This window comes from Ictidomys tridecemlineatus, chromosome 12, assembly GCF_052094955.1.
Source record: "Ictidomys tridecemlineatus isolate mIctTri1 chromosome 12, mIctTri1.hap1, whole genome shotgun sequence".
NCBI lineage: Eukaryota > Metazoa > Chordata > Mammalia > Rodentia > Sciuridae > Ictidomys > Ictidomys tridecemlineatus.
In genome coordinates, this window is record NC_135488.1 from 24,505,601 (window position 1) to 24,519,718 (window position 14,118).

The following is a 14,118-nucleotide window of genomic DNA, read 5'->3' on the forward strand; positions in this document are numbered from 1 at the left end:
CTTATTCTTGTATTGGAGCACATGACCACAGTAACTACATTATGTAGAACCACAAAAATAGAATCCTAGATACAATGAGTTATATTCTATGTATGTATAATATGCCAAAATATATTCTATCATCATGCATATCTAAAAAGAACAAATAAAAAAAAACTATAGATTTATAGTCACCCACATGTACTCTGCATCACCAAACTAAAGCATGGATGGTAACACTGGATACTAGAAATCAAGAGCCTTCTCTGTGTCAGGCAGTATTCTTGATTCATTATTCAATTTGTCCTTATCTTTCAAGTATCATGAGTCCTGATTGGAAGACTTCTGATCTTACAGATGAGTAAACTAAGTTGAGGGATGACTGATTTTTCCAAGATCACTATCTATGCAGACTAAGGTTCTGACAATTAATTTGTGTGGTGTCCAATTTACTGTATCATGTATCACAATACAAAGTCAGAATTTTATGTTTGTTTTGTTTTGTTCTGTTTTTTGTTTTTGTTTTATTTTGTACCCCCCCCCTTGGAGGAGGAAACAAGAGGTAGAAATACAACAGGGCACCAAGAACCTTCTGCATAAACTATCAATGTTAAAAACTTGATTGTGGTCATTTTTACACTGGTAAATAGGTATCTGCAAACATGACAATGTATGAATTATATGTGTATAGTTTATTGTATTTCAGTATTACCCTAATACAATTGTTTTAAATTTGAATGAAAGAAATAAATATATTCCTCTGAAAAAAAAATATATATATTTGGAAAGCATAGGGAAAGATGCTGAATATTATATGTCATTAAGAAATTACAGAGCAGCCACCACCATGAAGGTCAAGCTGTGCAGTTTTAGTGGGTACAAGATATACCCTATATACAGGAGTCACTATGCAAGGACTGACGGAAAGGTTTTCCAATTTCTTAATGCAAAATATGAGTTGGCTTTCTTATCCAAGAGGAATCCTCAGCAGCTAAACTGTACTGTCCTCTACAGAAGAAAGCACAAAAAAAGCCAGTCAGAAGAAATTAAAAAGAAGAGAACCCAACCTGAAGCCAAATTTCAGAGGGCCATCACTGGTGCATTCCTTATGAATATCATGGCCAAGAGGAATCAGAAACCAGAAGTTTAAAAGGCTCAATGAAAGCAAGCTCTTAGGCTGCCAGGGAAGCAAAACAAACAAACAAACAAAAAGGCTAAGCCGGCATTTAAAAAGATGACAATGGCTGCTGCTAAGACTCCCACAAAGGCAACACCTCAGAATAAGACTGTGAAACCTGAGACGTTTTCTGCTCCCCAAGTTGGTGGAAAATGGTAAATTGGCAGATGAGATTTTAAAATAAAGATGTAACCCTTTTAATTGAAAAAAATGTTAAAATAAGGCAATAAAGATGTATGATTTAATGCTAGCTTTGCTTTGATGTGTTTAGGACACACTACAGCGACTGAAAGTAGTGGAATCTTGCATAGATTTAATCCAAGTTTACTATTCAAATGCTCTTTTCCTGTCATTTATCTATCCATGACGGGCACATTTGTTTTTTTATTGGGTTTGACTTATACATTGGGACCCCCCTTCTCCCACCATTTGCTATTATCTGATTTGATGGTGCCAAAAATTGATAGCTGTATTAATCTCTTGCTCTCAGAAAATAGCATCCCCCTTTGTATTTTGGCTATATATTCTGTCTCTGAAACCAGGGACACTGAATAAGAGTATATTTTACCTATTCCCAGTCCTAGTTTGTTGAGCTAGGACTTTTGAATGAGCTGTGCCAAATAAAATAAAACTGCTCAGTAGCCTTATGATCAATAAATGTGTAATGAGATAAAAAATTATTATAATTTGTGAACAGGTTTGTACTCTATAGATGTCTTTATTATCTGCCCAACTGTGCTGAGTTTCAAGGATACAACAATGCATAAGCCATGTCTTAAACAAGCTTTCTCAAGGTAAAATTATGGTGCATGTCAACATTTTCTTCATCCCCAATTATCCAAGTTAATGGATTACTAATTTTCTTTCTTGTGCATGTAAAATTCAGGCATTATTCTAATTGTTGGGTATAATAAATAGGCTTGGGGAGAAAAAAAATTACAAATTAAACAGACTTATAAAAATTTATAAAATTTTATACCTGACAATATCAAAAGCTGTCAAAGATAGGGAACAAGAAGAACTCTCATACATTGCTGTTGAGATAGCAAAATTGGACAGCAACTCTGGAAGACAGTTTGGTAGCTTCTTAAAAATCACAATATACACTTAGTATGGCCCGCTAATTGTATTTCTCAGTGTTAATTCGATGGAATTGAAAGCTATGTCCACATACAAGTGTCCACAAAACCAAGATACAAAGGTCCACAACTTCTTCACTCATGATTGCCAAGAAAAGAAAGCAGCTAAGAGAGATTTCAGTAGCCATTTACCTCTTATTAATGTAAACACTTTGATACATCCAAACACTGGAGGGTCACTCAAAAAATTTCATAAAATGAATTTACTATCAAACATGAATACACATGGAGGCATCATTAATATATATTGCCAGAAAGAATATATTGTCTAAAATGCCATATTTGTGTCATTCCAAATTTATGACATTCTGGAAAAGTCAAACATTAAAAATGGTAAACATTGCCAAGAAATCAGCCAGAGTAGATGTTAAAGAGGAGAAGAACAGGAACTTTTGGCATGGTGAAGCTACTCTGAAAGATGCCATTATGATGAAAATTAACATTATTCTTTCTCAATGCTTTAAAAATTGTAAAATTTATTAATATATAACTAAATTATTGCCATTAATAATTATTTTGTACCATCACTATTGGCAAAATATTTTGATTTTGTACTTACATCAAATGTTTGTCAGTAATATACAAAAAAATATTAGTAGAAACTCTGAATAGGGAAGGCATATGGGAACATGGTCCTATATGATTCATTTTTCTGTAAATCTACAACTCTCCTTAAAATAAAGTCTGTTCATTAAAACAATCAAAGAAGGCTTGGTGATATTTCTAGCCTCAAAAATATCTGGCCCTAGAACTGGCCCTCAACAATAATATTTGTACTGATAATTAATAATTTCCAACAACCCTTTCTTTCTTTCTTTCTTTCTTTTTTTTGACATTTTTCTGCAAAGTTTTGCTGATCTTTTCCAACAAGAAATTCAAGAAAATCTATTTTTTTCTGTTTTAATTATCTTCTTAGAGAACAGTGAACATAAGCCCTTAGTGAATAAACTAGTACCTTACATTAAAAAGATGCTTATACATCAATAAAAATAATTATTTATCACTCTGCTCCACAGATAGTAAATCATAAAATACTAATAAAAAGATGTTCTAAACTTATTTTACTAAACTCATATTCATGAGAAAATTATCTGATATATTTTTTAAGTCCACCTCACTTCCAATATGCTACCTATAAAATGAGATTACTTTCTTTTTCTTACCCAATATACTTCTGGTTGAAATAAATGAAGATAGTCCAAGTAAAGGGGTTTGATGATACACATTAAGGGGCAGATAAATTGTGGGTGATATTACTGAGAAACACAGTCCTATTGATCAGATAAATAATAGGCATTTGGTGATACTGAGAACTCCATAATCTTTATTCATTTTTTAAAATAATACTTAACACTTCCCATGTTGATCTTCCAATTCTGAGCTACGGTAGTTACTAACACTAACCTACCAGAAACAGATAACATGGTCTGTGAGTCATATCTTTCCAGATCAAGTTCCATTATGCTCACAACAATATTTAGTAGAGTTGGACATGATCAGGGCCAGTCAGGACCTTCCCTTACATTTCTCAGACAAGGTTAACAGAGAAGAGGTTCTCATTTTGGTTTCTAGAATGGGAAATAGAAAATCCTGCATGACTGGAATCAGTATTTTTTTCCACAGTTTTTAAACTACATGCTCATGGACAAGCTGGACTGTACAGTAGCTGAAGAAATTATCTTCAAGCACAGATTGGTTCATAATGACAATGTATATCTGCTAAATATTCAATATGATAAGGGTGAGAGAATGAGAAGATAGACTACAATGGAAAGGGGAAATTGAAAGAAAAACTGGCTGCCTCAAGAAGAAGGTGCTTTAACCTATCTCCATTCCCAAATGAGAAAAACCATTAGTTAAATTTCTTCCTTCCTTTCTCTCTTGTCTACTTTCTTCCTTCCTCATTTCATTGGTTATTTTCTTATTTTTTCTCATTTTCCATCCCTTCCTTCATTTCTTTCTAAGAGAAGATGTCTCAGTTTATTCTTCATATTTACTTCTCAGAAACAAGTCATTTGGAAAATAAAGCTCTATGAGAAGCATATCCATTTATATAGGGTATCATTACTCTAAACTGTTTTCAATTGAAAGACCTGAAAATATATTGTAAGAGTATACACACTCACATGAAACATTAGTTTGGGATTTATAAAAATTTATATTCTTATACACCAAGCCATATATATCTGGGGTATAGTGAGAGGCCTTACATTGTTTTGCTAGGAACACAAAAAAAAAAAAAAGAAAGAAAGAAAAAGAAAAAAAAAAGAAAAAGAAACATGACAACAGAAATAAAAACCAAATTATTTTCTATCACATTACTGACTTTTCTGTAATAAAAGCAGTTTATGATAATTTAAAATTATTTTGTCTTTTCTTGAAAAATATTTAAACTTTCAAATGAATTTTTACTTATTTTTTACCCAAATACCAAAGAATGATTTTGTTCACTGAAAACTTTAAAGAAATATGTTTTTCAAAGACAATTTAAATTCATTTCATGAATGACAGCAGACTTTGGGTGTTCAAGTAAAGTAAGCCTTTTCTTTTCTTTTTTTTGATGGATCTTTATTTATTCATTTATTTATATGTGGTGCTGAGAATAAAACCCAGTATCTCACACATGCTAGGCAAGTGCTCTACCACTGAGTCCCAACTTCATCCTCTACATATATACTTTTTGCTTGTATTATTGTACATAATAGTTGGGTTTGTTTTTACATAATCATAAATACATGGGATATAATTTACTCCATTTCAGGCTCCAGTTCCTCCTCTTCTCTCCCTTCTCCTTCTCCCTATTCTCCTTCCTCTACTCTTAAAGTAAGCATTTTGTATAGAAGTTTTTTTTTTTTGGTAATTTTAAAGAGAAAGGTAATTGGATCATCAGAGTACAACTTTGCCCCAAATATCTCAATCCATACATTGATATCAGGATGGCCAAAGCTTGGGAAAAAAAGAAAAATTTTCTTGAAGAAAACTCAAAGCCCTGGGTACCTACTTTGTACCCATGAGTCTTTCAGGCACTGAGTGACTATTCTAGATGAGGCACCAGAGTTAAGGAATACTGCAGCATTATTCAAAGTGTAGCCATTTATCTGAGAAGACTTTCTGTTATTACTGAATTTATTCATGGGAAATTGTCATTTTCCTTTCTCAGTCATGGATGTGTGAAGAACAGTTTAACAAGTTCAACTTGACAGTTTCTTCTACCACAGCCTGGTTTATTAGTTTCCCTTGAAATGAAGAATTTTTATTGAATTTATTAAAAATATGTGTGTAAACTATTGCCTTCTATTCTGTCCTCAGCAGCAAGAGAACTGATGGTCTATTTGCTTAACTTCATTGCTTTCTACAAAACATCTCTAGACTTCACATTTGGATTTCCAGCTAAATTCAGCATGATGTTTATGATAGTGCTTCCCTTATTTTCCTATTTCTTAACACTGTGATCTTTTCTTATATTCTCCTACTTTACAAACACCTAAATATTTTACTATAGTAATTATCCAAATGTGTGTGCGTGCACGAAAATTTTTGATTCCACTTCTCATGGAACTTAGCTTTTAATTCAGAAGCATTTCATGATATACATCCTGCTCCCATGGGACTCTGTCACTTTCCTTGAGTGATCCTCATGTGTTTTATTTATTTCAAAGCTTTTTACCTTTATTTCAGGAGCATTATGTCAAGAGTATGAATAACATTAAATTCCATTGGAAATACATTTGATAATATTGGAGAGTTAGATTATTAAAATATTTTACCCCATCATTTTATACTTCCTTGTAGATACTCTGATAGAAATTATAGCTACTTTAAGTGTTCTTTGGATCAAAAATTTAAGATCTGGGCTAAAACCCTTGAGTAAAATACCCAAATTGGAGTCATGGCTGTGTTATTTAATGCAGTTTTACAAAGTGACCACAAAACTCTGGAGACACACACACACACACATTTTTAAAGAAAGGAGTCTTGGAGGTGTCAGTCCTCTCCTGGTGAAAACAAAAAATGTTTAAAAATATATTGTTTTTTGACAAATAACATTTGTCAAAGCAAGCTAATGTTAGGGTAGTCATTTCTCCTCTAAAGCCTGAAGTCTTGAGTGTACTACATTGATTCTCCCAAGCCAGGTTTATCACAAGCCTAATAACTAAGATAAACCCAGTATCAGAGGAATTATCAGCCCAGTTCTACAAGAAGTTGAAAGAAGAATGAACACCAATTGTTCTAAAATTATTTTATGAAAAATAAAATAGCAAAACCTTCTAAACTCCTTCTATGAAACTATTATTAACCTGATGCAAAAACCAGATAAAGACAAATCAAGGAAAGAATATTTCAGACCAGTATTCCTGATGAACAAAGATGTAATAATTCTCATTAAAATTATGGCAAGCAACATACAAAATTATATTAAAAAGATATTACAACACGATTAGTAGGGTTTGTCCCGGTGATGCAGGGTTGGTTCAACACATGAAAATAAATAAACATTTTTCAAGTAAATAGATGTAAAGGCAAGAATCAGAAAATTATCTCAATAATTGCAGGAAAAGCATTTGACTAAATACATGGTCAAAACACTAGAAAACTATGTATAATAGAGATATATCTATAAAAGCTGTCTATCCTAAACACAAGGGAAACTTATTCTGAAAACAGAAAACTGGGAGAACAAAGGATTACAAACAGGAATGTGTACCCACAGCAAAACAAAAACAAAAACAAAAGAACAAAAGGGCAGGGGGCAGGGGTGTCAGAAGGACAGAAGGGGGTAGCCAGAGCAAGGAAAAGGCATAGTATTTTTCTTCTTCTTCACATTTCTTTCAAAAACAAACACAACACACATGCACACACAACTGTTTTTTCCCTATTAGAAACATAAATAAATAAAATAAAAGTCAGGCTGGAGGCTGCTCCCCAAGAGCCCGCTTACACAGGAGCAGCCAGGGCGCTCAGGTTTGTGCAACACAGGGAAGCATGGGCAACAGAGGTAGCTGGAGAAGGAACAGAGGCAGCATTAAGGGGGCGTCATTTGCTCAACCCGTAAGGAGCAGGGGGTCCAGCTTGTCAAAGTCCAGAGTGCCCTCTTCAAGTTCTGGGAACCCCAGGGGATATCTCTGGGGACCATGCTCTCTCCGTGTCCTGTGTCTTGGGCATCCTCAGGGAGGGGGTCGGCAGGGCCACATCCTCTTCAAGTACTGGGAGCCCAAGCCTCCCGCCACTAACCCACCCCTCAAGGAGGGGGTCACACACACATCAAATAGAGCAGTAATCTCCAAGATATATGAAGAGCTAAACAATCTTGATGCCAAAAAAGAGACATAACCCATCAATAAATGAACTAAGGAACTGAACAGACACTTCATACAAGAAGAAATACAATTGATCAAAAAACATATAAAAAAGACCATCATTTTTAGCAATTAGAGAAATCCAAATCAAAACTATTTCAATACTTCATTTCACTAGAATGTAGTCATAATGACAATTATCAAGAATACAAGCAATAATAGTGTTCATGAGGATATAGGAGAAAAAGTACACATATACATTGCTGGTGGTCACATCAATGTACAGTAGGTCATTTCACAATGTCTAAACTAGTGAACCAACCTAGCTCCCTTTAACAGAAGGATACATAAATAAAATGTGATATATATATATATATATATATATATATATATATATATATATATATACACACACACATACACATATACATACACACACACACACACAAATACACACACATATGTGTGTGTGGGGGTTGTGTGTGTATGGAATATTACTCAACCCTAAAAAGAATGAAATTATGCCACTTGCCAGCAAATGAATGGAAATTGAGGATACCATGCTAAGCTAAAAAACCAACAAAAAAGTTCCAAGTGCTGAATATTTTATCTGGTGTGCAGATGCTAATTCACAATCAAAGGGACTAGGGAAGATTAAATGCACTTTGGATTAGAAAGAGAAAAGAGTAGGGAGAAAAAGAGGTATGAGGTTTTGAAGGATAATAAAATGTATCAGATATTATTACCCTGCATACTTATATAATTACAAGACTGGTGTAATTCTACATCATGTACAACAAGAAAAACGAGAAGTTATACTCCATTTATGCATGCTGTGCCAATGCATTATACTATTATGTATAGATAATTGTAACAAATGCCAAAAAGATAGAATCAAACAAATTGCAAACTATAAAAATTAAAACACTGTTGTACTGAAATAGAAGGCAACATACAGACCAATGCACAGAAAAAAAAACAAGGATAAACCCAGAAATTCACTTCACAATCATCTTTAAGGAGGGGGTCAATAATACAGAATGGATAAAGGATAGTCTCTTTAACAAATGGTGCTGAGGACACTCTATGTCCACATGGGGAAGAAAGAAAACCAAGACTTTTCTTACACCATATCAAAACATCAAGTCAAAAAAATATATATATATATATATAACAGTGAGATGTGAGTCTGTAAAATTCCTGGAAGAAAATGCTTGGGTTTCATTTACTAATCTCTTCCCATCCTACTAAGGTGACAAATATGAACTTTACTCTGATTTGATCACTACACAGTGTTGCATGAATCAAAATATCATGCTATATCACATAAGCAAATGAAGTTGCTATTTTTCAATCTAAATTAAAAAAAAGACAGAAAGAAGAGCATAAGTTTGTGAGCAAAATATTAAAGAAAACACAGAAGAAACACTTTACAACATTGCTTTAGGAAATGGTGCTTTGGCTATGACAGTAAAACGACAGGGGACAGAACCATAAACAGACTAGTATAATTTTATTAAACCAAAAGCTTCTGCACAGCACACTAATTCATGGACATGGAAATGATTTAACTGTTAGAATGATAGAAATTACTTACACATCACCTGAGAAGAGTATAAAGTCTAAAACACACACACAAAAATCCCTATGAAAACCAGTACAGGAGCTGGGCACATTGGGACATACCTTGAATACCAGTGGTTTGAGAAGCTGAGGTGGCAAGATCACAAGTTAAGAATCAGCCTCATCAAGTTAGCCAGGCACTAAGCAAGCAACTTAGTGAGACTGTGTCTCTAAATTAAAAATAAATAAATAAATAAAAACTCTGGGGATGTGGCTCAGTGGTTAAGTGCTGTGGATTCAATCCCTAGTGGCAAAAAAAAAAAAGGAAACAGAGTAGTATGTTGTTTCCAAAGGAAGGTGGTTCAGGTAAAATGGGTGCTAATCTTCAATGGATATAAAAGTTTAATTGTATAAGATAAACAACTTCTAGATATTTGCAGAATACTTCTGTACTTACACTTTACAATACTATAATGTTCACTTATATATGTTTTCAGAGTACATATATCCTACTTAGTGTTCTTACTATTGTGCAAGAGAGGAATGAAGGAAGCAAGTGATGGAGGGAGGGAAGAATGTTGGAGAGAGAGGAGGAGGCAGAAGACAGAGAAAGGAGGCCTAGCCCCATGATGCTTTTCTACACAGTAAGGATTCCTTCTCAAAGTGTACCTGTCCTTTATTGAATATTGTGCTATTGCTATCATAATTTTTATTGATTATATCTTACTACTTACTTTTCATAAGTAAATTCCAAGAAGACAATGGACCACAGGTATGAACACAGCACACAAATGTAACCTGCAGGTATATCGCATTTGGCCACCTCATGCATACTGAGATTTTATTCCCATCAACATAGAAGTCCAGTGGGCCAATGAAATATGGGAGCTAAGAGAAATTTGGGTACAATGTGACCATGTCCTATCCACACGTAAGTAAAAAAAGGGAAAATGATAAAACCCAGGGAGACCACACATTAATGTCCAACCAGAATTAGACTTAAATATAGAAAGAAGACAGCTTTGTTACTCAAGGTACTTCACTGTATCAGCCCATCTCTCCAGCTGAGGATAAGGGAAAATAGGGTGATCCACAGTCACTTTTCTTCCAGTTATTTCAAACTCATTAACAAAACAGGTGGACAAACTTTCACAGTTATCAAGGTGTAGTAAAAACAATTGCACTGGTTCTGTGTAACATATTCACTTCTTTGGTATTAATGAATCCAACATGTATGTGCAAGCTCTACAATGTGACTTGTTAGTAAGTTTGCATTTAGAATTGATGTGGTATACTTAAAGATGAATGTTAGAAGTCTTACTAATAATTAAAAATGTTATAATAAAAAGGACAATTAAAAGACAGACAAACTGTACCATGATATATGAGTAGATCACAGAAGAAAGAAATAGATTTCTGTGGCATGATGTCAATGGCACAGGTCACCTGCTTTTAGACAGGGAGTCTAAGTTTTCATTTTGCATTGGACCTGAAAAATTACACGTTTCCCTAAAAATACCAGTAAAAAGGTATATTTCCCTGGAGAAAGTGCTGATTCTAGCATCTCGTAAGATAAATTAAAAATGAGCCTTAACATATGAAGGAGGAATAGAAGAAAGAGTAGGAGGAGAGTCTCCCAAGGTCTCCCATATGTGGATTTCTGAAAAGTGACATAAGAACTAAGGTAAAAGATCCTGAAATAGTGAAAGTTAGAAAAATATGAGCAATAAAACAAAAACCTTTTACAATAAATTATAAGTGAAAGCAGCAAATGAGTATATATTTACTGATAAAACATAATAGACTTCATTGATAAAAAGTGATGGAAACAGACAACTCTTTTATATAGAAGAGTTCAAAACAATGCAGAATAATAGCATCCCCTCCTACATGTGGAGCTTAGAATCTTTCTCATTTTATAGATGGTCAGTTTCAGTGACTTGATTGCAACAAATAATGAAGGAATAAGGAAAAAGTATTACATTCCCAAAGAATGAACCAGGCACAAATGACTTTTGACAATGGATGGACTGTAGCACTTTAAATATTTCAGTGACCATCAGGTAACCTCATCATGCTGTGACAACAAGGCATTACAAATCCATACTATTCCTTCCAAAATTATTATTACTTTTTAGCAAATAACATAATTTTATTTTCTCAAAGTTCTGGAGACTGGGATGCACAAGATGAAGATGCTAGCAGGTCCAGCTGTCTTGTGAAAACTTGAATACACATTCTTCTCATCAGTGCATGGAACAGTCTCCAAGACAAATCATAGGATAGGCCCCAAAATAAGTCTCAACACATGTTAAAATATCAAATTAATATCATGTAATTTTTCAGTAAAATGTAATAAAATTAGAAATTGATAACAAAAATTATTTGGTTTATTTTTCATATATTTGTAGTTTCCAGTTTTTCACCTGCATTTGACTTCATTTTTTGCTTCCTGCAATTCTGTTGACAGTAAGTTGACATCATTAATATAAGACTTTGATTATTTGTGCCACAGTTGCCTTGAAAACATTGAAAATGGTTTAAAGATGAGCTATTTTTCTCCCACTGGCGAGAATTAACTCACCCAGTTCAAGGAAATAAAGATTTGACTTGGAATACAAACTGATATGTATAGCTTTACTTAAGATTAAATTTTATTTTATTTTTTTATTAGTTGCTCAAGACAATACAATGATCTTGACATATCACACATTTGATTCAAAAAGGGTATTAATTCTCATTTTTCCATGTGTACAGATTGCAGGATCACATTGGTTATACATCCATGTGTATACATACAGAAATCCTAGTGTCAGTTGTATTCTTCTGCCCTCCCTATGCCCCTCCCTTTTCCTCCCCTCCCATCACATCTCTCTAACCATTCTACTAGGACACTTATCTCTCTCTCTTTTTTTTCTTTCCTTCCCCCTCAAACCGTCATATATGTCCATATATGTATTTTGTGAAACCATTCGGATCTCCCTCCATCTTCCATGCAATTGCCCTTCTCCCTCCCATTCCCTCCCACCTCTTTTCCTTCTTTTGTGGTAATCTTCTTTTCATGCTCTTCCTCCCTACTCTGTTTTGAGTCACCTCCCTTATATCAGAGAAGACATTCAGCATTTGTTTTTTAGGGATTGGCTAACTTCGCTTAGCACAATCTGCTCTAATGCCATCCATTTCCCTGAAAATGCAATGATTTTGTTATTTTTTAGTGCTGAGTAATATTCCATTGTGTATAAATGCCACTTTTTTTATCCATTCATCTGTTGAAGGGCATCTAGGTTGGTTCCACAATCTAGCTATTGTGAATTGTGCTGCTATGAACATTGATGTAGCTGTGTCTCTGTAGTATGTTCTTTTTAGGTCTGTTGGGTATAGTCAGAGAAGGGGTCAAATGGTGGTTCCATTCCCAGCTTTCCAAGGAATCTCCACTTATTTAATTAGTTTTCTTTACAGGTGATTGACAGTGACCATTTTCACAAGCAGGAAACAAACCATAAGAATACACTCTCCCTCAGTGTTGAGTGCCTACCTTTCAGTGATCAAATAGAATAATTAGTTTTAATTTGTTTTTAATTAACAAATATTTATTGCATATGTTAATGGAATTGAGCATAATAACTCCAAATGCATGGTACAAAGTGATCATATCTAATTATCTATCTTCTACTTTCATCTCTTGCCCCATCATCCTTCCTACTATCCAGAAATTACTATGTGGCTTCCATATTTCTTTTAAAAAATCAACTTCAGGGTGTAGGTAGCAGACATGGTAATAGAAAAAAGATTTCTGCAGCCACAAATAAGCAATTGCATGAATTATCTCTTTCCACATCTCAGAGATCATAAATGTTAACATCTGACTAAGTCTCCCTTTATCTCATTGTGCGTAATTAGAAAAACAATCTCCAGCTATTGCCTTCACTAAGCTGACCTTAATTTTTCCATAAATCATCCAATTGCCCTCAGTTCCCACAATCTAAAAGTAGGGATTTCACTGAGATCATCATAAACCACTATGGTGCCAAATCTCAAGGTCTCTCCTTTGCCACCCTCTAGTTCACTTTCAGTGGTTTTCAGAACACAAGGTTCTGCCTTTCTTTTTAAATTCATCTCTTCAAAAAATCCCTGTAATTACATTTCCCTGGTTTTCTATCTCCTTAACTGGATGCTCTCGCTTTCTGCCTTTTTCATAGACTTTTCTTCTCCATTGATAAATATAGGTTTCTCTGAGCCCTAACTCAGAAAAATGGTCCCTGTACTTCTATATATTCACCCACACCCAGAGTAATGCTCAGTCTCATGGCAGTATTTTCCAAATTTCTCTGCCTCCCAAATATTCATTTTCTTCCCAGTCCTCTCCTGTCACCTTGAGACATGTTCAATTGGATATCTAGAAGAAATCACAACATCAACACAAAAGCCTTCTTCAAGACTAGCACACTTATCCTTGCCTCATGTGGTCTTTCTTCCCCATACAAGATTGGGTATCAGCAACTACCCTAGAGTGCTCAAGTCAAAAATTCAGCAATTGTCTTTGGTCTTTTCACCATTACACTCACCCCAAACCATCCCCAAACCTTGCTTATCTTAAAGACAATATTATAAACATATATGTATATGAGACAGAGAGATTCATATATTCAAAATTATAAATATATAAGTATATAATTATATGTATATTAAATATGTATAAAATATATAATTATAAATAAATAAATCAGGTTAAACTACTTTTATTCCTATTACCAAGTCATGCCATCATATTATATCATACATATTCTATTGGTAGTCATACCCATGGGGACAAGTTCTGCTAAATGGTCACAAATTTTCATATTAAGGAACTTAAAATCTGCTTTTGCCAAAAAAAATTAAAAAAAAAAACACTGATTATTCACTTAGGCCTACAGATGGCCAATAAGTGAGATAAAACTTGACATCTCTGAGATATATTTAT

General features: G+C 34.0%; 1 pseudogene; it reads left to right on the forward strand.

Moving 5' to 3' along the window:
* Window positions 1–826: 826 nt before the first annotated feature.
* Window positions 827–1,315, forward strand: LOC144368928 (large ribosomal subunit protein eL24 pseudogene; annotated as a pseudogene).
* Window positions 1,316–14,118: the final 12,803 nt, after the last annotated feature.